This window comes from Lissotriton helveticus, chromosome 4_1 (assembly GCF_964261635.1).
Source record: "Lissotriton helveticus chromosome 4_1, aLisHel1.1, whole genome shotgun sequence".
NCBI classification, from domain to species: domain Eukaryota; kingdom Metazoa; phylum Chordata; class Amphibia; order Caudata; family Salamandridae; genus Lissotriton; species Lissotriton helveticus.
In genome coordinates this window covers 1865567377-1865589033 of record NC_136063.1, presented here as the reverse complement: position 1 = coordinate 1865589033, position 21657 = coordinate 1865567377, and the positions used below count along the sequence as shown (strand labels likewise).

Genomic DNA, 21657 nt, shown 5'->3' with positions numbered 1-21657 from the left:
CCGCATGTTACATTATTCACACCAGACCAGCAATGCCACTAATTGTTGGGTGTGTGGTCGACTCCCCTCTTTCCAGACACCGAAGGGAGTTCTGCCACTCTTTCCTTATCCATTTTCACATAATGGTTCATGTGGAGCATGGTCCACGTTAACGTCATCCTCAACAGATATGTCTTTTCTTAACAGTACATGTTTTCCAGACAAGCAAGGTCTTCACCACAGAACAGGGTTAGATCTAGAAAATGAAGTTTATAATTTAGGTAATTATTCTTCGAATTTTATGGTCCTGAATGTTCAGTCTGATACTACTCCAGACTTCCCTGCTATGTCAGTATTACCAGTCAAAGGCGAATTATGTGTCCGAAAGAATGGTTCCGTACATGTAGGCCATAGTGATTGTACTACTATTGTCAAGTATAGTGACAGTAGGAAATCTATTTTCAAAGCTTCACGTCATTCTTATTTTGTTTGTGGTCAGACCGCATATGTTCGTCTGCCCCTCGATTGGGAGGGAACCTGTTACATTGCCTTCCTACTGCCACCAGTTTTTCTAGCCCCACCTGACTACCATAGGAATTCCCACCTAGTACATACTAGACACAAGAGAGACCTCCCGATTGTCGATTATACTGAAACTGCTCTAGAACAATATATAGATATCAATAAAGGTGTCTTTCCCTACTTAGGTACTGTTGTGAATAGTAAACTAATACGTAGATTAACCAGAACACTCGAAGCAGTAGTGATTGAGACTACTTCTGCTCTAGGTAATTTAACCGAGGAGCAATCCTTTATGAGAAGTGTCGTGCTCCAGAATCGTCTCGTCCTTGACGTCATACTGGCCGATAGGGGCGGGGCATGTAGAGTCATCGGATCTAGTTGCTGCATTTTCATTCCTAATAACGCGCCGTCTGTTTATTCAGCTATAACCAGACTCCATAAAATTGCCCATATGTTACACCAAGATCCAGGCACCTGGACATGGTCCGGTTGGTTCTGGAATATAATTTCCGCCTGGGGATGGAAAGTATTGTCCTTTCTAGGTATTGCAGTAGCGATCATATTCAGTTGCTGCCTCTGTATACAATGTGGCCCTGCGATTTGTGGCATCTGTGCTACCTCTTGTATTCCTAGTCCCGAGTCCCGTTCTAAATCCAGTTCCAAGAAAATTCGAGGCGAGCAAATGATACTGTATGAAATGATAGATGGTATCATGAATATTGATGTTTCCTGATGGAAACGTAGTGACAAGGAGGGAATGTGGAAAAGTAAATTTTGCCATGTTCTGTGTCCCTACGTGTTCCCCATCTTAGGTTATGTGTGCATGATTAATATGCATATGTATTCCCCATGTTCGATTAAAGACGCACCTACAGTTGTGTCCATCTCTAGTATGCCAGTTTTCAGTTCTCGTGAAAGCTACGAGTATTAGGCCTATGTAAAGCTACGTTGCCACGTTTCTCAGTGTGCACGTTATTTCATCGAAAAGTCCCCGTTTCTAGGCCTCAAAAGGGCCCGGACACCAGATTCAGCTCCTGTCTCCTGAGCCCTCGCTGAGGAGCGATACAGCCCCCACCTGTATTCCTGACCCTTCACTTACTTCCTGCCTCACAGTGCCCGGCTCAGCCTGGCTCTGCCTGCTAGTCTGCCAAGAGTATGTTATGATTCTAGTTATCAGTCCAGCCCTCCTTCTCTGCATTCCTAAGCTACTGAATCGCATCAATAGTTTCAGTCATCGTCTAGCCTTTACGTCTCCATGTAAGAGAAATACTGTATTAATGGTCATTTAATATTCTTCAACACACACTACATGTAGAATAATGCATGCACCAGTCTTAGAATCTGTTAGCCTTTACCCCGATAACTTTTAGTTTATATCAACATGTTCTCTAAACATCAGATACTAGATAGGGTTTAGGCACATGTCGCCCTGACTCTCCAGACTTCAGTCTCTGCTCCTAGCACAGAGTTCATAGCCCCAGCTTCTCCTAGTGACACGTCATTGTCAGTTTGCGCGCACTATTAGGTTAGAGGTCCCGGCTCCTTAGGTAGCCCCCTCCATGTTTCCGCCCCATTTATGACATATTCTGTTACGTTTACATCACATGTCTATGTATACGCCTCCTGTTACACCTACTTTCACCCTTATCTTTCGCGACTGCTATTGACCACACCCACTGCTCCGCCTACTGTATTCACTGTAATGCAATTGTTTTAGTATATATATGTTGTATTTTGTTATTAAAGTTAGCGCGCTCATCCCAGATCCAGCCCCGGCAGCTGCCGGGCTCTGCCATCCTATTCCTGTGCAGGTTGTCCTGTTCCTGTCCTTATGCTGTATTAAACCTGCAAACTCCTACTACCTCGAATCTTGACTCTTATTTATTGAGCTATCTGTTATTGCTATGTCCAGTCAAACCTAGATCCGGTATTATTTATTTATATACCACAGTTCCCATGAGGAACAGGGCCAAGGCTGATTTGCATATGACTGGGTCTGAAATGGAGTGGCAAAGTGAGCTAAAGAATGATGATGGATTCAACCCAGATCTAATAGTGTCTGAAAAGTTTCAGCGCTCCGTCCATCATCTCCTTGTGTTTGATTACTTCAAAAAGGGGCATGGCACAATAACTACTTATATTTTTAAACCACACACAACCTATATGTGTAATTGGTGCAAGGATCCTGCTCATACACAGAACTGTGCACAGAGACCTAGGATGTCAGTGAATTGTGGTGTACCAGAAACTCACCTCCGTACCTAGAAAAACCCCAACCAGCTAGCATCAGTGTCACATTAGCTCTTCGTCCTATAGCAATGTAACCAATTATTAGACAACCTAGAACATGCGACTTAGGACCATCTCAGGAATGGTGGGAAGTGAGAACACTCTTTTGTTATACTCTTATACCAGTCCACAACAGGAGTAAATAAGAGACACAGTAAGGTTAAAATATTTATTTTAACAACGTGATCTCATGTGCAGTATCTTAGCCAACATAAGCAGACATATGATTAAAAATAACATGGTCAGCATGGTTACAATTCCATAAAATACAAAAGGAGAAATCATATTACAATGATGGTGAAAACAGGTCCTATAGTGCCTAGTTTTAATACCCTCCCTATATCGGAACTATATTATAAACTACAGAAGGTCTCCTAGGCTTGGTTTGGGGGACCCCATTACCTTTCCGCTCAGTAAGAGTAAATTACATCTGGATCAGCATAGACTCTCTGCATCCCTGGAAACGGAAATCTTTCAAGTGCCTGTAATCATGGCTAGTGTGTGATAATAAGGACCCCAGAATCTTACTTGGCTCACAGCTGCCAAAATGTTGTGTCTAGAAAACGTTATCCGAACATGTCGAAAAACAACTAACATGTTTTGATAACCTTGGGGGCTTTAGCAATCACTGTGCAGACTGGTTGCACGATGTAAGTCTTGAGATGTCGAAAACAGACCTTTCCTCATGTGAAAACCTTCGTGAAGGCTAACTTACAAAAACAGCTAAGCACTGTTGTCTGCAAAAGCAGCAAAAGGTAAAATGGCGTTTAAACTTCTAATAAGCCATGCTAACATAACATGCACGCAAAGCAGGCCCTAGGCTATACTATATAATAAGGCATTATAAAAGTGGTATTTACCCATCTCCACTCGACCAGTGACTCACTCCGCCAGGAAACCCCTGCTAGGACAACGCCAGCACAATTGGAAAATCTAAATTGGCTTTGTGCAAACTAGCTGACTTGACGGCAATGGAGTACTGTTAGCCAGCAATCGAGTCGCCGCGTTGATGGAGATGAGCCACTTATGCAATGGTAAACAGTCTGTCGATGTGGACAGCAGTTCAGCCAGCACACATCTATATACGGCAGATGGGACTCCATCAGCTCAACAGAGTACTTGTAACCACCACCACGGCGGGACAACGGAAGTCCCGCCAAGATCTAAATCAGGCCCTTTATTCTTTTTTCCTAAAGATTCAATATATTTTGATGGTGGATCTGTGATCAACAGCTGTTGACTACCTGACCTGATTATATGTTTGTTTCTTGCTTCCTGCAATCTTTTGCGCTTTTGCTTTGTAGGGGTTTCCATTGGGAGGGGTCTGTCTGTATGGGCATTAAGGGGATTTCTTTGGGAGGACTGCAGGGTGCCATAAACTCAGACCTCAACACTTTGTCTGTAATTTTAGGGGTTTGTATTTCCAGGGTTACTTTGTCCATTGTTATAACTAGCAGTGAGCCTCAGCTCTGGTGCTTTGTGTGTGTTTCCGCTTTGCACAAAGTCTTGCGTAGGCCCATGTTGAGTGCATGTTCCCTGATACTGAGCTTTGAATGTCCTTTGAAACAATTGAGGTAATCAAGGCCATTGGGGGCATGTTTTGTCTCTCCACCTTGATGTTTTGACAGTCTACAAAAGGGGTTGCAGTGCAACATGGAAAGGAGGAAACATTTTGGACTGGTTCAATGGGTCCTTGCACTGACTTACTTCCTTCACTACAACTGCGCACTAAGGATATTGTTATTTGCCTTGTTTGGATCTTTAGATCTTTAACAAAGGATGCAAGGACTTCAGGTAGATTTGACAATTTATTGAGCCTTGGTGAGCAAATACATTTTCCTAGCCCTGGAAGCTCAGAAGTTTCAGATGCAGAAGGAGACACTTGGGCTTGTACAATGAGGTTGGTGAGCATGTCTAGGTTGTCGTCTATCCCTGATACAGACACCATCAAGGTGCTTGAAAGATCTACCTGAACTTCAAATTTTTCAGAGTGAAATTTGAGTGACTGAATGATGGAATGAAGTGTGGTCAGTAATGCAGGCCAACAATCGTCGCTCATGCTGCTGATGGATTTAGGAAATGCATGGGAGTTATGAAATGACGTGGGAGCCATCTTTGGGTTCTTTACACTCTATGCGCATCACAGCTGCTTAACTGTCAAACTAGTGCAGGGCTCCCTTTGTGCCAATTTCCCACAGAGCTACAAGTATGACAGTTTTTATGTTTTTGGGCTCTCATGCCAACAGAATCTACTGAATGGGAAGTTTGCTTATAGGTGTGCCTTGCTGTTCAGATGGCTTTCTTCCTTCTTGTTGGGTGACCCAATTAGCCTTGGATCTTACGTGTGTGTTTGTTCTGCCCATTTCCCAGACCCCTTATTTGTATGTCTTCGCTCATTTCTATACCTGAAGTAAAGTCTCCAGAGGTGGAACATGGAGAATGAGGCAAGCCATTTGATACAGCTGGCAATCTCTTTATGTTGTATGTCTTACTTATGTTGTTCCGTGTTGTCATGCATGTTGACATCTGGGCTAGATGTACTAGTGATGAGCTCGTTGGGCTTAAACTTGAGATGTAGTTAAAGGGCATGGCTAAAGGAACCCCTGCAGGGCTGCAGGAATCCTCACGTCCCTGACATACTGAAGCCCCAGACAGGAGGCAGCAATGAGCATAAGCCACACCGGCCTAATGCCAGTTGCTTCCATGTGACGCGCTGTGTCGCAGGCTGGTGCTCCTACTACCACTTGCCGGCTCCTCCTTGCCTGCCTGCCTCTTGCCACCCATTGCTGGGTGGGCCACTCATCCTCTCCTCCTCTTCCTTTCTCCTCGGCCCAACAGCTTCGATGGGGCCCATCCCTTGAGTGGCAGGAGACCGCGAAGAAGTTGCAGGTACCGAGCTAAGACCAACCTGGGACCAGCCCAGATGGGAACCACCCCTCGCAAGCATGCACACTCAAACATCAAGTGAAGATGTATTCCCCTTCATTTTAAATGGCTTATAGATGACCGTTGGAATATTAAGGACTTCAGTCAAGTAAGCCTGAATCTCATTAATTTCATTAGGTAGAATGTTGTTATTGAAATTCTATTTTACTATAGACATGCCACTTGCTGATGTAGAGAACATTATTTGAGGAATATTACCTCACAGGAAGGGCATTCACTTAAATATAGTGGAGGCTGAGGGCCAGTCAAAGATGAAGGCTTTCCTTCATCCAGATCTATAACTACCTGGGGGTTTCTTCCCTTTTGGATAATATTGCTACTGCATCATAGCCTTGAAATTTGGATTGCAATTTACAAAACAATTTATTCAATGATTTTTTTTTATGGTACTCCATTGGACGTAGTTAACGTGAAACTTATCGGTTGCGTTATTTTTGACAATCAAACCCTGCCATTGTTTCTAAATCAGGAACATGAGCATTTTGAATTTGTTGAAATACATTGGAGTGAAGAATATTCCTGAGCATCACAAAAATAACGATGATAGAGCTTATTCACATTTTAAAACTTTTATTGTTGGGCCCATATTCATTTTGGAAATTGTGGTAGATTGTAGGGTGATTTCAACAAGTGAAAAATTTTCATTCTTTACTAGGATTTGATGCACCATCATTGAAGAAAAAACTGCTTTCTCCCATGATTTTTCATGGAAATAACGGATTGTGGTTCAGGAAGCTAACATAACATATTTTCTATAGATTTAAAGAGCTCTTTCTCATTTAACCCAGAACAATCCTGGGTGACCCATTACTTCCATTAGCAGCAGTAGTCTGCCACTTGATCTCAAGTATTCTACTAAGTTCTTCTGTAGCTTCTTCGCAAATCGTTAGCATTCTGTGCTCAATACACAATTGAGGCAAGCCTCAACGATTTGCTCCTGGAATGGGCACAGTTGATTTTAAAACATTTCTTGTGGATTACAAAGCAGGAAATGAGCAATGAATGGTGCTCCACTCTAATATATATTAACAATGCAGAGTTAAAACGAATTTTGTGAAAAGATAGGGAGAGGAAGTATGGAGTTTTAGTAACGTGCTTCTTTGTTTTAAAAGAGCAATTTTCATAAAGTGCAAACACCATAAGTATGTAAGATGAACCAATGGAGAGATAAAGACTGTTTTGGGACCTCTAAGTTCCACAACCTGTAGCAGAATTGGTTACAACTGTTTTTAGGTCGAGCCTAGCGCAGCGCACATATGCTGCTCTATCGGAGGCTTGTTGTGAGGGCTCAAAACTTCTCTGTGCGGGTCCCACTCCTCCCACACATTGGATTGGCCTTTGTGTGTGTCTTTCAATAATGAAAGCACACAAATGGCCAAAGGCGGGTGCATGTCCCACCTCCTTTCCAATGTGTCACTCTCACAGCGTTTTGCCCTTGAGAGTGAGCAGCGGCGCACAGGGTGGCAGCTGCATTCATGGTGGGTCAGGTTACAGGCAACGCGCCACGGTTTCGCTTTTGCTTGTTTTAAATGTCACTGCGGGTTCCCTTTCTGCACCGCGTGCTGATGGATGTTTTCATTTTTTCCCCTGACTTCCAGTGCAGTTAAATTCCCATCTTTCCCTCCCAGTCTGCTCTGAACCCCTCCCCCCACCTCTTCTGCCTGTGGTTTCTGCTCCGTCTCGCTCAGTAGTGGCAGGGAGATTTACTCTCTGCTACGTAAGGTTCCTACCTCTACATACTGTGGATTTGTTCGCCGAGTTCCGCCATGATGATGATTTCCGCTCTATTGTAGCGGGGTGATCGGACTACGTATTTAATTAGCATTAGAGTTCGCATTGACCGAGATAGTGTCAATTCTGCATTTCAGGGCAGAATGTGAATCTCTCTGCACGCTCATTAAATGTGAAGCCATAGGCCCGGCAGATACAGCACGCTGTTGTGTTTCTTTTGTCAATGGGGGGACCTTGTCAATGGATCGGTTTGCTTGTCTCCCATAGTCGCCATACACTGTATAATCTTATTATTCGGAGAACATCTGAATGCGGTAAATATGAGGTGATGCCAATTTCCAATTTGATGCTACTCATTTGGCCGAGCTTTAAAGGATGAAGAGCTGAGGTGGCCTTGGCGGGACTCGAACTAGTGTGGTGCGGTCCTTGGGCCACTCTGAGGTGTAAAAGGGGCTTCCACTTCACAGTGCCCAGAGCCCCCACACCCTTCCCTCAGGCTACCCATCACCCCGTCCCTCCTATGTGCGTCTGAACACATCTGACATGCAGTGTTTACTGAGCTCCAGTGGACTCTGGGCACATCTTCTCTACAGTCTGCATTGCGCCTGTTAGTGGTGTGTATGGTTCTTTACAGTGTAGACTGATCTCCATTGTAATATAAATTGATATTCTCTACATTGTACACTGAGTTTCCCTGTAGTGTGAACGGGTTTTCTCTATGGTGTGCTCTGAGCTCCACTGCAATATGAGCGGATCTTCTCTACATTGTGCATTGAGCTCCACTGCAGTGTAAACGGCTATTCTCTACAGTGTGCACTGAGCTCCGCTGCAATATAACCGGATATTCTCGAAAGTGTGCATTGAGCTCTACTGCAGTATAAATAGCTGTTCTCTACAGTGTGTATGGAGCTGGACTGCACTAGAAGCAGATCGTATTGGTAGTGTGCACTGAGCTCCACTGCAGTATGAACAGATATTCTCTACTGTATGCACTGACCTCCAGCCGAGTCCAGCGCAGTATGAATGGATATTCTCGACAGTGTGCGCTGAGCTCCACTGCAGTATAAACAGATATTCTGTACAGTGTGCACTGCGCTCCACTGCAGTATGAATATATATTAACCACGGTGTGCACTGAGCTCCACTGCAGTGTGGACGGATATTCTCTTCAGTGTACACTGAGCTCCACTGCAGTATAAACAGATGTTTTGTACAGTGTGCACGGAGCTCCACTGCAGTGTAGATGACTGGCTGTTCTCTATAGTGTGCATTGAGGTCCACAGCTGCATACACAGATATTCGTTACAGAGTATATTGAACTTCACTGCAATATAAACAGCAATTCTCTACAGTGTGCATTGAGCTCCACTGCAGTGTGAACATATATTCACCATGGTGAAGCCTTAGTGATCAGTGACATAAAGATAGCACAAGGCAATTAAAACTAGGTGTCGTGGGAGGATTTCAAGTACAGTGCTTATTATTTCCACATATCTATTTTAGCTGTAACACAAAAACAGAGAGCTTCTATCCGCCAAGTGTTCTGTTGAAAATCTGACCTTGCCTTTTTGCTTTTCTATTAATGTGTCTCCACTCGATGAAGGAGAAAAAGCTGTGTGCGAAAAAAGACAAACCTGAGATGAAGGTGCTTGGATATGTAGCAACCCTATCACTGCTTTTTGAGTGTTCAATAGACCAGGAATATTATCCTTTATTAAAAAAATATAACAAATTTGGTTTTAAAGATGGAATTAATTTGGGACCAGACTACTTTCCAAAACTGTAGAACTGATGGGCATACAAAATGTAGATGAAGAAGGTCTGCTTGTGGTAACGAACAAGACCAACAAGTGTCAGGAGTATCAGAATGCATTTTGTGTAAGGAGGCCGGTGTTAGTAATAATCTATTGTAAATAAAAAAAAGAGTTTGTGTAGTACTGGCTGCTCTGGAAGATTTCCTAATTTTCATCCAAATTTGATCCCAAATAGATATGGGCCATTGTATGCCTAAATCGGTTTCCCAGGAAAGTTCAGCTTTAGTTTAGGATCTTTGTAAGAGCAGGGATAGTAAGCAAGAGTAGAGGGTGAAGGCTTTGGATGATCTGGAAATTATATTACCAAACATAATCCTGGGTAGTCTTGTGGATTGTTGGAATAGACCGAAATCACAAACACGAATTATTGATCTGCTTATTGCCACTGCTTTTCAACAGATATCAAAAAATTGGAAAGACTCTTCCAAACTTTCATACTTGGCTTGGTGGTACTCTATTTACCATAACCACAGACTCGACACAACTTTTGTTTTCCCCATGTCCTTGAAACAAAAACAACTACTTTTGTGGTCCCCTGTTATGATGTGTTTAGATAACTGTGCCAAGAGTTCCTTTGCTCCATCACCATCTACTCAGGAAGTTACTCAACCACCTTGATGTATTCAATAGTAACCTTATTATATTCAAATGCAATTTTGTATTATTTTAATGCTTGTTCATTCTCAATTATTGCTCCTATTCTCCCTTTTCTCAACCCCTTATTTTTTTTCCCTTTATTTGAGCCATAGACCTTTTTATCTTATATATTTATTTATATAGATGCCATTGTTAATATGTTAAGTAATAATTCTTTTATGATATTTCACGTGTTATCAGTTGCTACATTTTATTGTATTCAAAATAAACTTCCTTTTGAAACTTAAAAAAATATCACAAATTTGGGAGTGATTTTTAACAGTGCGGTCTTGTTCCTTCCCAAGAGTCAATGGAGTTGTCTTGAGTGTTAACGTACAGTCCTCACCGCTATGGAGATGCTGCTAGTCATAACTGATCATCAGGTGGATTGGACGAGAGCCCTGATGACACACTTTGATTACTCCGACATCATCTACAGACGGCTCACAAAGAAACTTTTTGAGCGACTGCGGGGTTTACAAAACCAGGATTAAGTCCAATGTTCTCTGTGTGTGTATGGAAATTTAGCCTTGCTGCACAGCATCCCAGATGCTTTTCAGTGTCCCCAAACAAAGCCAATAGTCCCCAAAGGTGAGACCTATTGGCTTTGCCAAAACTTGTTAACATTAGCTAGCTGCATAGGACAACGGAGGATTCTAAGCTCCTCTATCCAGCATCTCCCAATACTAATACATTCTGTGCAAGCAGAAGAATCACACTCTAATACTGTAGTAGTACTGTTAAGAAACATCCTCAATCCAATGCAATCCAATGCATTTCGGGCATCTTTGCCCTTCATCAGGGATACACTGCAATTTTGAAATAACAATGTTACATTATGAAACTCTTAATGCATCCAGATTACTTCACAATACCTTACTCCCAAATTAACGTTTTCCCTCTAATCACAAACCATCAGAAACACTGCCTCAACAGAAATCTCCCACCCTGCTGAAAGATTTTACTTTTAAACCCACTTCTAGATTATTCCTATCATGCTCTACTACAACGTAGCCCTTCTACCAAAAAGTTCTCTCCGTACTTACTTTAACAAATCCTCCCGTCATATTTCCTTCCTTCCTTTCTTCAATCCGTAACATCTTGCTCTTTAAACTACGTGTGCCTTTTCTCCACCCCCTTATTCCACCAATCAACTAACTTCCTGCTTCTTTCAAACTACTCCTCCCAGAATACCTCTTTCTGCTGCATTGATGTTATTGTGCTAAATCATGTTTTTACTGATGGAAATAAACATGACTCTTATGCGTGTTTTGCCCCGCCCGCCCTCAGATGATCCACAACACGTTAAATCTGACATTAGGTGTATTGCATTTAACAACCTTCAGAAATACACTGTTTCATAGCGTTCATGCTCCCAGGCACAAATGTTCGTGTCCTTTTAAACTGCCGGTCTTGAAACAGATGTCCTTACGGCTCACATGTGATTATAGTGAATCTTCTGATAGTCCTTGATGGGTGCAACATGTCGGCAGGTACATCTGCTCCTGCTGGGTGTCATAAAGAACAGAATTGTGCAAGATCAACTGCAGAACTGCGAGTGTTACTCTTATTTCCTCTTCAACCCCTGGTTATTGATTGAGCACTGTTTTCAACACTGAAAGCTGCAGCTTCATTTCTTTTTGATAATATAGGTGCTCCATGATCTTTGGCTAGGCTGTCTAATGTAGAATAGAAAGGGGGTTATGAAAAAATTATACAACTGCTGCTGAGAGGATCGTACTAGTCAATTTTTTTCAAGAAGGCTTCTTTATGACCTGTTACAGTGCAGGACACTGCCTATCTCTCAACCCATTGCAGGGTGATGACATTCAAATGCAAGCCTTTGGTACACGTATCATATATACGACACCCTCAGAGATTTTTTTTTCTTTTAGAAAGTAGGTACATTTACTTTGCCCGAACAAAACTCTTTTGAAAAATAATTCAGATCAAGAGCCAGGCACACGCAGTTATTCAGATTGTGGCATAAGCACAAGGTCCAAAATGTGGCAGATATTTTGCATCCCCCAAACAACAAATGAAACCCCTCAGTCCTTTAGATAAGGTTTCCTCTTTACTAGGGTATGGGTTCTGGGTGTCACAGTTTTTTGTAACTGATGACTGATCACTAGCAAATCACCAGAACAATTCATGGCACAGGTGAAGCAACTGCAGAGAACCCATCGAATTACCGAGACTCTCCTGTTCATTTACCATTTTATCTGTACATACATAAAGAACATCTGATGCGTACAATAAACGCATGACTGCGCATAGCGCATCCAGAAACGTGTGTTAATTAAAGAAAGAGGAAACGAGACTTCTTTTGCTGTTTGCCTAGACAACGGATTTTAGAGGCATGCTTGCAACTTGCTTAGAAGGGTCTAATCATGGCAGGAACTGGAAGCATATGGACAAGTCTTCGGAAAGGAACACGCTGTTTTGATTGGCACTGGCATCAAGCTGTTTGTGGCATAATTTGACAAAGGAAGCTTCACAAGGACTCACTTGTCTAAAACACCATTATTTCTTTTCCTATTTTTATGTTGGAGTGAAGTGATGAGAGCGAAATAATGTTTCCAAAACTAAACTCTGAACCGGAAAAAAAAACAATGAGACTTGAAGCACTTTGTTCTACTATTGAAAGAAAGCAGGACGTTTATTATAGATATCTCTAAAACAAGCATTGGCAAAGTCAATAGGTCTTGCTATTTCACGCATACTCTCAATCTTTGAAAACAAATACATGCCACTTGTTAAAAAAAGACGAGCGTTACACTCTGTGAAGCAACAGGTTAACCTGATTGGAACAGCCTTACAGTGCATAAAACACTCCACTATCCGACCAATCTTCCTCAGTGGACCAAAAAACGAGCCTATGAATATACAAGTTAATAAAATGAATGTGCAATACATAAACAACGAGATGGCCTGACGTTGTCAATGGATCGAATTCAGTAAAGTGCATATGCAATGTATTAGCAGCAGAAGGTAATTAAGGTGCTCCAGTGTCATTCAGTTAAAAGTATTGTAGTCTGTAAAGTGCAGGTGCAATACATAAGCAGCATGAGGGCCTATATCGAAAAAAAGCAGCATCCTAAAGCATAGACTTAAAAACAATTATGTGTGTTCAAATTACCTATGCCCTCTAGTGTTCCTGAGACGCTGTGGCCCTCCGAGAAAATGTACAATACAAAATCTACTTAAAAACAATTCCTGGATATACAGTTCACACGTCCCCTCTGGTGTTCCTAAGGCGCATTGCCAGTACAATGCAAAGTTAAAATATCCGCAGAAAGTTTCAAATGCAATGAAGCCACTTTGGCCTGTCTAAACCCTGCTTTTTTAAAAAACTCTTTTAAAAAAATGCTTCCTTCGGTGCATGTAATATGGGCATAACAGCATGAAATGAAGGGTATCCTGCAGAGATCGAAGATCGCAACCGCAGGGACCCTTCTGCACCACCGTTTTAGTAAAACCTGCAGGCACCACAAGGCTATGATGTATAGAGTCTAACCTGAAACGCGTCATGAGGAACCTATCTTGGGCACTATGAATAGGATACAAATAAGGTTCAATACCCGGGCAAGATTTTGTCAGGATATGCCTTCTCACTGCGGGTTTTATTATCTCTTGATCTTCCCTACTGGAAACCAGTAATTTCCAAAACTCCCCCTTGACCATAGTCTTGTCCTTTGCCAGAAATTGTGTAGGGTAAGTAAAAAGTTCCAGCCGATATTCATCCCCTTATCACTTGCCAGGCAGTCCTGAATGATATCTCTTGTCAGGGTGGCCTCTGGATTTGTCCAAATTTTAACCCAGCAACTAACCAGCTTTAGTTTTATCCTGTCCTTAATATAGGCAGCACCCAGTTCCTCATGTACAGTGAAGCCCAGGGTGCATTGTGGCACTTTCAGTAATCTTCTTAAAAGTTTGTTCTCTTCAATGTGGAGCGACTTAGCATCCACAAAGCCCCAGACCTCACCGCCATAGAGTACTTTGGTGGAACATATTGAGTTATAAAGAATCAGGATCTGATCAGGAGACCAACGACCCAAACTATGTGCATGGTTCATAATCGCCCCCATGCTTCTAGTTAGGGTGTGACATTTTTCCTCCAGCAAAGGTTTAAAATTGAGCCTGGAGTCGACTAATATCCCCAAATATGAAAAACACTGGACTTTTTCTATGCGGTGTGCCCCGATTGTATATTTATATTTCTTTGGGGGAACCTTCCCTACCTCCATTATATAAGATTTGGCAAGGTTTGCTGACAAGTCCAGGCTCTCCATGAAATGGACAAAGCCGTCTAACAGTATTTGTAGGCCACAGGGGGTTCGGGCCAGAAGTACTGCATCATCTGCATAAAGCAGAACCTGAACCCCCCGATGACCTATCCTATGCGAATCCACTCCCAACCCGGCCATTGCTTTCTCTAAGCCATTAATATACAGGGTGAATAGGAAGGGTGCCAAAATACACCCCTGTCTAACTCCCCTCGTACAGGGGAACTGATCTGTCATACTGCCCTCCTCGTTGTACCTGACCTGGGCTCAGGTGTTCCTGTGTAGGGATCTCAAGATGTTTACTAGGCCCTGGTCCACTCCCAGTCCCTCCATAAGTTCCCATAGTTTCCCACGGTTTCTTGACTAGCTATCGTGTACTTGGCCATCAGGAGGTACAGATTAAGAAATTAGTCTGTTGCGGAATGACCGACCCTGAAACCATACTGCGTGTCCGTGATGATCTTATGTTCTTCTGCCTAGTCTAATAGACGGTTAAGTATAGCCCGACCAAAAACTTTCACGGACACGTCAATCAGGGAGATAGGTCGGTAACAGGACGGGCTCTCCCTATCACCCTTTTTGAAGATTGGAACAATTGTGGCTGTCGACCAGGATTCAGGCATGCCCGTGCACACTGCGGCATTTATAACTCTGGTCAAAATGGGAGCCCACAGCTCTACTTGTGCTGGGAACAAATCCGAGGGGACACCATCTGGTCCCGGCGCTTTGTTTCTGGTCAATCCCTTCACGCCTACTTTAATCTCATTCAGCGAGAAAATTATAAATTCCTCTCTTCCTGGCCCTTCCTTAATTACTAGGCAATCCTCATGAGTACTAAGATTGTATAGACCATTAAAGTGCTCGAGCCTTGTCTCCGCCAGGATGTGATTTGCAATCTTGGGTTTATCCCTGTCTTGGAAGCATGGGTCATTAATGATCTTCCAAAATGCAGCCATATTTTTAGTGTCTGCTGCTTCCCTCAGGTTCTCCCAGGCCTGCTGTTTCAGAAAGGATTTGCGGCGCTTTACCCCATCTTTGTATATGCCTCGGCACGCCATAACCCTAGTTTTATCCCTGGGACAGGTTTTCAGTGCCAATTTCAGCTCTCTCAGGGCCTTTGAACAGGCCTGATCGAACCACCCGTGTTCCATCGGTCCTTTTTTTCCAGACTTGACCCTGAGGAGTCTGTCAATGTGCAACATTGCCCCTTCATAGGCCTTAACTAAATCAACCCCTGTTACTTCGAGGTTCAGGCACCTCCATACATGATGGTCTTTGTCTGCCATTAATGCTTCATAAAAGGCGTCGACGTCCATTTTGGACCATCTCAGCCTTCTACCTTGGTCAGTCGCCATTAATTCCCCCTTCGCACCCCTTTTATCCTGGATTCTGGACCTATTGGGGTCCCTCAAGACAATGACCAAGGGGTTGTGGTCACTGAATGCACTCATTTGTATTTCAAACCCCAAAAGCTCCTGTTTCAGTATGTGTGATACAAAGATAAAATCAATAACTGAATCGCAACCTCTGCCTTTAAAAGTTGGGTTTATCCGCCCAGCGTGCCCTCCTTTGATTAAATACATAGTGTGTTGAAGGTCATGCATTCCCAGCACCATATTAAGCTCTTTTCCCTCTGCTGTATACTCTAGATGGGGGCCCTCTTCCAGTGGACAAGACGACCCCGTTTATTTTTCACGTTTGGGCGTAGGTGACAATTAAAATCACCTACAAGCACCCATTGGTACGTGCGTCCCTCGTGGTCAGTCTCCCCCTTCAGTCTTTTTTCCAGTTCTTTAAAACTAATAAGTGGTGACCCCGGTAATATAGCATTATAGAAATTCACAAATAGTATATTCTGGCCCCTCATATGTAATTTTAACCCCCGTAGAACATCAGTGTCCCAGCTCAGGTCTTCCCATGTCCCTTTCAATTTTAGATCCACATATATCACCAGCCCTCCCTTGGCTCTTCCTGCCGGCCCTTTCCTTGCCGGGACAACAAACATCTTAAAGCCTTCGAGAGCTAGCTGGTCTCTGTTCCATTCCCAGGTCTCTTGTAGACATATAACCTGGACCTTTTTTATATAAGCCACCCAGTCGTTATTTGTTAGTTTTGCTGAGAGCCCCGCTATAATCCACTGTATAACTTTTATAGTACCCTGGCCCGTAATAATTGTACTGGGCGATATCTGACCACCTGTGGCAGGTGACTGGATTTCTAAAATCTGGACTTTATCATTTTTATAACAACTAACCTTATCACTTTCCATAGGGACGGGGGTTGATGTACTTTCTGGGGTTACTGGAGGGCCTTCAATTGGATATCTGCGTGGAGCAATCGCTTCGGGGGGCCCATCACCTCTGCAAGGGCTCCCTTCGCGTCAATCAATGTCTTCCAAACTCTGACTATTTGCCAGTGGGGCATAGCGATTTTTTGTGAGAGGCAAGGGTCCTATTCCAGCCGCCCGCTGTGCATTTGCCAATCAACCTCTCTTCGGGAGCTTATCCTTGGGTCCCGATAAAAGAAACCCAGCGGTAACAATTGGATGGACGAGCCACTCTCCCCCTGAGGCTGCCCGGTAGTGGGCAAGAAGGTCCTGTACCAGCCCTGGTGATCTGAAATTTATGATCACCGTGTCTCCTTCAAAACACTTTCTGCTATGACCTATCCAGGACACCCTTCTTGCCATTAGTATATGCCTATAATGCTCAAGCTTAAATTGGACATTTTTACTTAACCAATGGGCTGCCTTATTGATTAACATTTGGGGTGTTTCTTCACAAATTTCAGTTGAGGCAGGGACCCCTGTCAATACTATTGTGTATGGGCTAGCTACTGGGAGAAGGTCCATGACAGGCAAGTTCCTCGTGCTCATGACAAGCTCGCCCCCCGCTGGCACATTAGGTTTGGTTCCACCGGCCCCATCCCCCCTGCCCCTCTGTGCCCTCATATCTATCGTCCTGCTTTGTTGTTGCGTCGTCTGCCCTTCCTTCCTAAGGGTCAGAGCTCTCTCCTCCCCTCTGATTGTTCCCTCCCTACCAGGCCCCTGCTTGTGCATTACCCAAATGATTGGTGTTCCTTTCTCTTTGTTGTAGATCCCGCTGTGATACTCCCCCCATACCATCAGTACATCGTGTGGCCATATCCTGAACTTCTGTAAGTCGGGGGTGACTATCATGGATGAACCCATCCTCTGTTCTACCAGTCTGATCACTTTCTCTTCGAGCGCAGTAATTTTCCTATAGAGTGGTGCTAGTTGGTTGATAATTAGCGTTTCCAGCCTTAACCATAGTGGTGAGTCCTCCCCATCACCCAAGTCCATCCCTCTGCATAAATGCACTGCGAGGAGCCTGTCACTTCCGGGGTGCCTTTGGGCCTACCCTCCTTTGTTGACTCTTTCTTGTTCACTTTACTATTATCCATATTACGCCCCCCTCACCCCCCCCTCGTGAACTCTTAGCTGAAACTATGGGAGCGCTTACAGGTGTACCATCCCTGCTGGTCGTTTGTTTATCTAGGAGCGCCCTTTTAGATCGAGTTACCAACTCTGCAGTTTCCATGTGTGCTTGTTCACATGTCTCTGGTGCTTCGGCCCTCACCACCCCTTCTTCCCCTGCTCCCTACCCCCTAGATGATGACATGGCTACAACCGTGGGTCGGCCCGGCTCTCCCTCCTCCATTCCATTTTTTGTCACTAAAGCTGACCTCTCATTGGGTGGAGACATATTTACTACCGCCTCAACATCAGATATCTCCATCGCTCTCTGAGGGGTGTTTTCGCTGTCTAAATTTCTCGGGATGACTGCCTTCGGTGTGCCTACCTTGGCTAAACCCCCCATAGACAATCTTTTCTGAGCCATGTTAGAGTCCAGAGAGAGTCTTTTTTTGGCTGAGCGGATTTCTTGGTCCAGGGCCGTTTCTGCCCTAACAAAAAAGGCATCAAGTGTCCCTTTTAGGCTCCCTCCCCCATTGTCTGGCTTAATCCTCTCTTTAGTCGTCACAAGGCGCTAATCAGTGACCTAACAAGGACAACCTTGAGCTACACACTGGTATATATCCAAATCAACAACCCTCAGGGTATATTAGTTCTGACACGTATGTGCTGTTCAAAAAAATTGCTGTTCTGAGCAGCCCGACTGAGTTGGGACACCAATAATACTTCCTTGGCCAGGCGGTGACAGTCACACACAGTAATCCTCACCTCCACTGTTTGGCGATAAGTAATCGCAGGAACTGCATGGTTGTGGTGTGTAATGGACGATGTTAGGGCCCTGGCCCAGCCCTGCCTCCTCCTGGCTACGACGGGCTTAGATGGGCCCGCCCTTGGCCCGTGCTTCGCCCGGCGCACGCCTGCACGCATCCCGCGGGGCGGGAGTTAGGAAATGATTAAGTACCCCCGGTACAGGAAACGGAGGGTCTGCGGGTCGGCTTTCTAGCCCGATGCTTCCTGGGCTTTGCGGTCCTGAATGAAGCCCACAGCTGCCAGGCGATGCTTCTCCCGCGAAGGGGGAGGCGTGAGAAGTTGATGTAGAGCCCCGGTGCAGAAAAGGGAGGGGCTGCGGGTCAGCTTCCTAGCCCGATGCTTCCTGGGCTTTGCGTTCCTCAATGAAGCTCCCAGCTGCCAGGCAATGCGTCTCCCGCAAAGCGGGAGGCGCGAGAAGTTGATGTAGATCCCCTTTGCAGGAAAGAGAGGGGCTGCGGGTCAGCTTCCTAGCTCGATGCTTCCTGGGCTTTGTGGTCCTGAATGAAGCCCCCAGCTGCCAGGCGATGCATCTCCCGCGAAGCGGGAGGCGCGAGAAGTTGATGTAGAGCCCCGGTGCAGGAAAAGGAGGGGCTGCGGGTCGGCTTCCTAGCACGATGCTTCCTGGGTTTTGCGGTCCTGAATGAAGCCCCCAGCTGTCAGGCGATGCGTCTCCCGCAAAGCGGGAGGCGCGAGAAGTTGATGTAGAGCCCCGGTGCAGGAAAGGGAGGGGCTGCGGGTCGGCTTCCTAGCCCGATACTTCCTGGGCTTTGCGGTCCTGAATGAGGCCCCCAGCTGACAGGCGATGCGTCTCACTGGAATGCTTATTGATCTAGTAAAGCTAAGATAGGACGAGAACTTGTATACAGTCTGCTTACGCTGTTGCACAGATGGCTTGATTCAGACAAGGCTGCTGCCTTCTTTGTGGTATTCTAATACATTTTTTATGCTGGTCTGGAGCATAAACTTGTGTACAAAAATGCTGTCTAAAGACAGGAAGGAAAGTGGTCTCCGGAGCCGCAATACAATGATGTATGATGGACAGAAACTAAAAGTGGAAGCTGATGAATTTCAAGCAATGGTAATGCCAATAAGTCTGGCTTTAAAAGAATGTTGATTGTTGATTGGTAATGTGAAACATTACAAGTAAATAGCGTGCAAAACGTGGGTATCTGCATGGAAAGAAATGTTGAGTAACTTTGGTGGAGTTTCAAAGATCAAAAAATCAGTTGCACTGCCTAGCCAGAACAACCAATTCACGTATGTCATTACATCCCTTCTGCCTTTTGTGCTGCAGTGCTGCCAGAGAAAAACAACAGAAATTATCTAAGACACTTTTTTTTACGGCATTTTATATAGCCCATACTTGACCCGGTATCAGGACGCTTTACATAGCACCAGTTGCGTTACGTGAGGACACATTCATTTTTTGTTAGGCACGGGGAGATTAAGTGATTTGCCCAGAATCCCAGGAGTCATTGCTGAGACTCGAACCTGGTTCCCCTTTAGGAATTGCAGCCGTCACAGGAATAGCAGCCTGCTGAAGTCAGCAGACTACAATGTCTGTGACTACTTTTTAACAAAACATTTTTTTGTGTAAATGCAACCCATTTTCCTTAAGGGCAAACGGGTGCATTTAAAAAGATAAAATGAAATGCTTAAGTTTCAGTTTTGAAGAGTAGGCAGTGGTACGGGGGTCCACTGCCTGCTCTTAAAAAATCTTTGTATCAACAATCAAAAAGGGAAAGGGCTCCCCATGGACCCCTTCAAATTTGCGAAACTTTACCACCTCCTCTGAGGTATCAGTAAAATATAAATGTTTTGCAACAGTAATTTGGTTGCAAAACATTCATACATACCACTGCGAATCGAAGGAAGTAACGATCTAAACATGCCCCTTCCAAATTCCAATTTGCAAACCCAATTTGCCATTTAGTAGGAGGTTACCAAATCTCAGTTTGGCATTTGTAACCACAAAGAAAGTTTTTTCTTAAATGTTGTGTGATTACCAAGATAATGCCTCTTTATGTCTATTGCATTCAAGAGGCATTGGTAATAAGTAGATTTTGATAAAATATATATGATGGTTGAATAGCTACGCTATGGCATCACATACTTTGTGGACTTTTTAAAAGAAAATATTTATTATAGTTGCCTGAGGATTAAGAGTTTGTTGAGCCATTTTATGGGTATAAAATGAGGTCCAACTGCGCACACCTCCAAAGTGCCCGAGATGACTGAGATGTCTCATTTATTGGTCAACAAACTGAATAAAAAGGTCAAGACGATTATTTTAAAGACTTCTGACATTGGAATAAAATGGGTTTCTATAAAGTCAACATGAGTAAATTAGGAAAAGTGTCAGAATGGGACTTACCCTGCAGCCTAATTGTGTTATTAAGAGAGTTGTACCAGGCTTGAGCATAGATGGGGGTGGGGTAAGAATGGGGATCGCCATTACCATGGACTTTACAAATAAAATGAATGACCTTGATGAAAATAATAGCTAAGAAAACAAAACCTTTCACATGTTATGTTTGTCTAATGGAAAAAGTATGAACTAGGTGAAGCTAGGGATACCTTTCACCGGACCCACACAGGTAAATACACACCTTATTACAAATATATGAATACTTTTTCAAGACGTCCCTGGACTCCTTCCAGATTTCCTCTCGCTATGTCTTCAGGATAGCATAGCTCCTAAATATAGACTCCAAAATATCTTTGACCTTAATACTAAGGTAACAATATTGTGACTGCAAATATATCGAGGACCTGAATATTGTGGGTAAGTGTATTGTTATTTTAAGAATAATATTGAAGTTTATCATATTGATTACCAAAATATTTTGATAGTTAATATCGCATTTGTATTTAGTTTGTATTTTTCTTAAACTTATGTTGTAAATAATAATGTAAACATTTTTATAAATACATTTTTGTATCTATTTTTCATTTTAGGTTCTTGGATTTATTGGGCTATTTGGTGGGTAGTGGCTTTTTAAAAAATATGTGCTGTTTTGTATGTTTACTGATGTTTAAAATATTCTGAATAATTAATAACTGTTAGTCCTTTTATCCTGGTGTGGTCTTCTCTCAAACGTTTTTCCTTGACTCTCTTGTTTTTCTGAAATTCGTTCTTTTTGTTTGTATAACTCTCTTTATTAATTATCAGGTTACATATAAGTAAAACAATAGTATAAATAACCTTGCT

The 21657-nt window shown here is 43.6% G+C and overlaps 1 protein-coding gene across 5 annotated transcripts in view; it reads right to left on the bottom strand.

The window, feature by feature from the left end:
- The window catches only part of CYSLTR1 (cysteinyl leukotriene receptor 1), a 676208-nt gene that overhangs the window by 229012 nt on the left and 425539 nt on the right, over nucleotides 1-21657 (bottom strand). The window contains exon 1 of one of the 5 annotated variants that reach the window (XM_078688522.1): nucleotides 10964-11022. The exons of the other annotated variants lie outside the window; for them this stretch is intronic. The gene's annotated coding sequence lies outside the window, so the exon portion shown is untranslated. Of the gene's footprint in view, nucleotides 1-10963; nucleotides 11023-21657 lie in introns of those variants that run through there. 5 annotated transcript variants of the gene reach the window in all.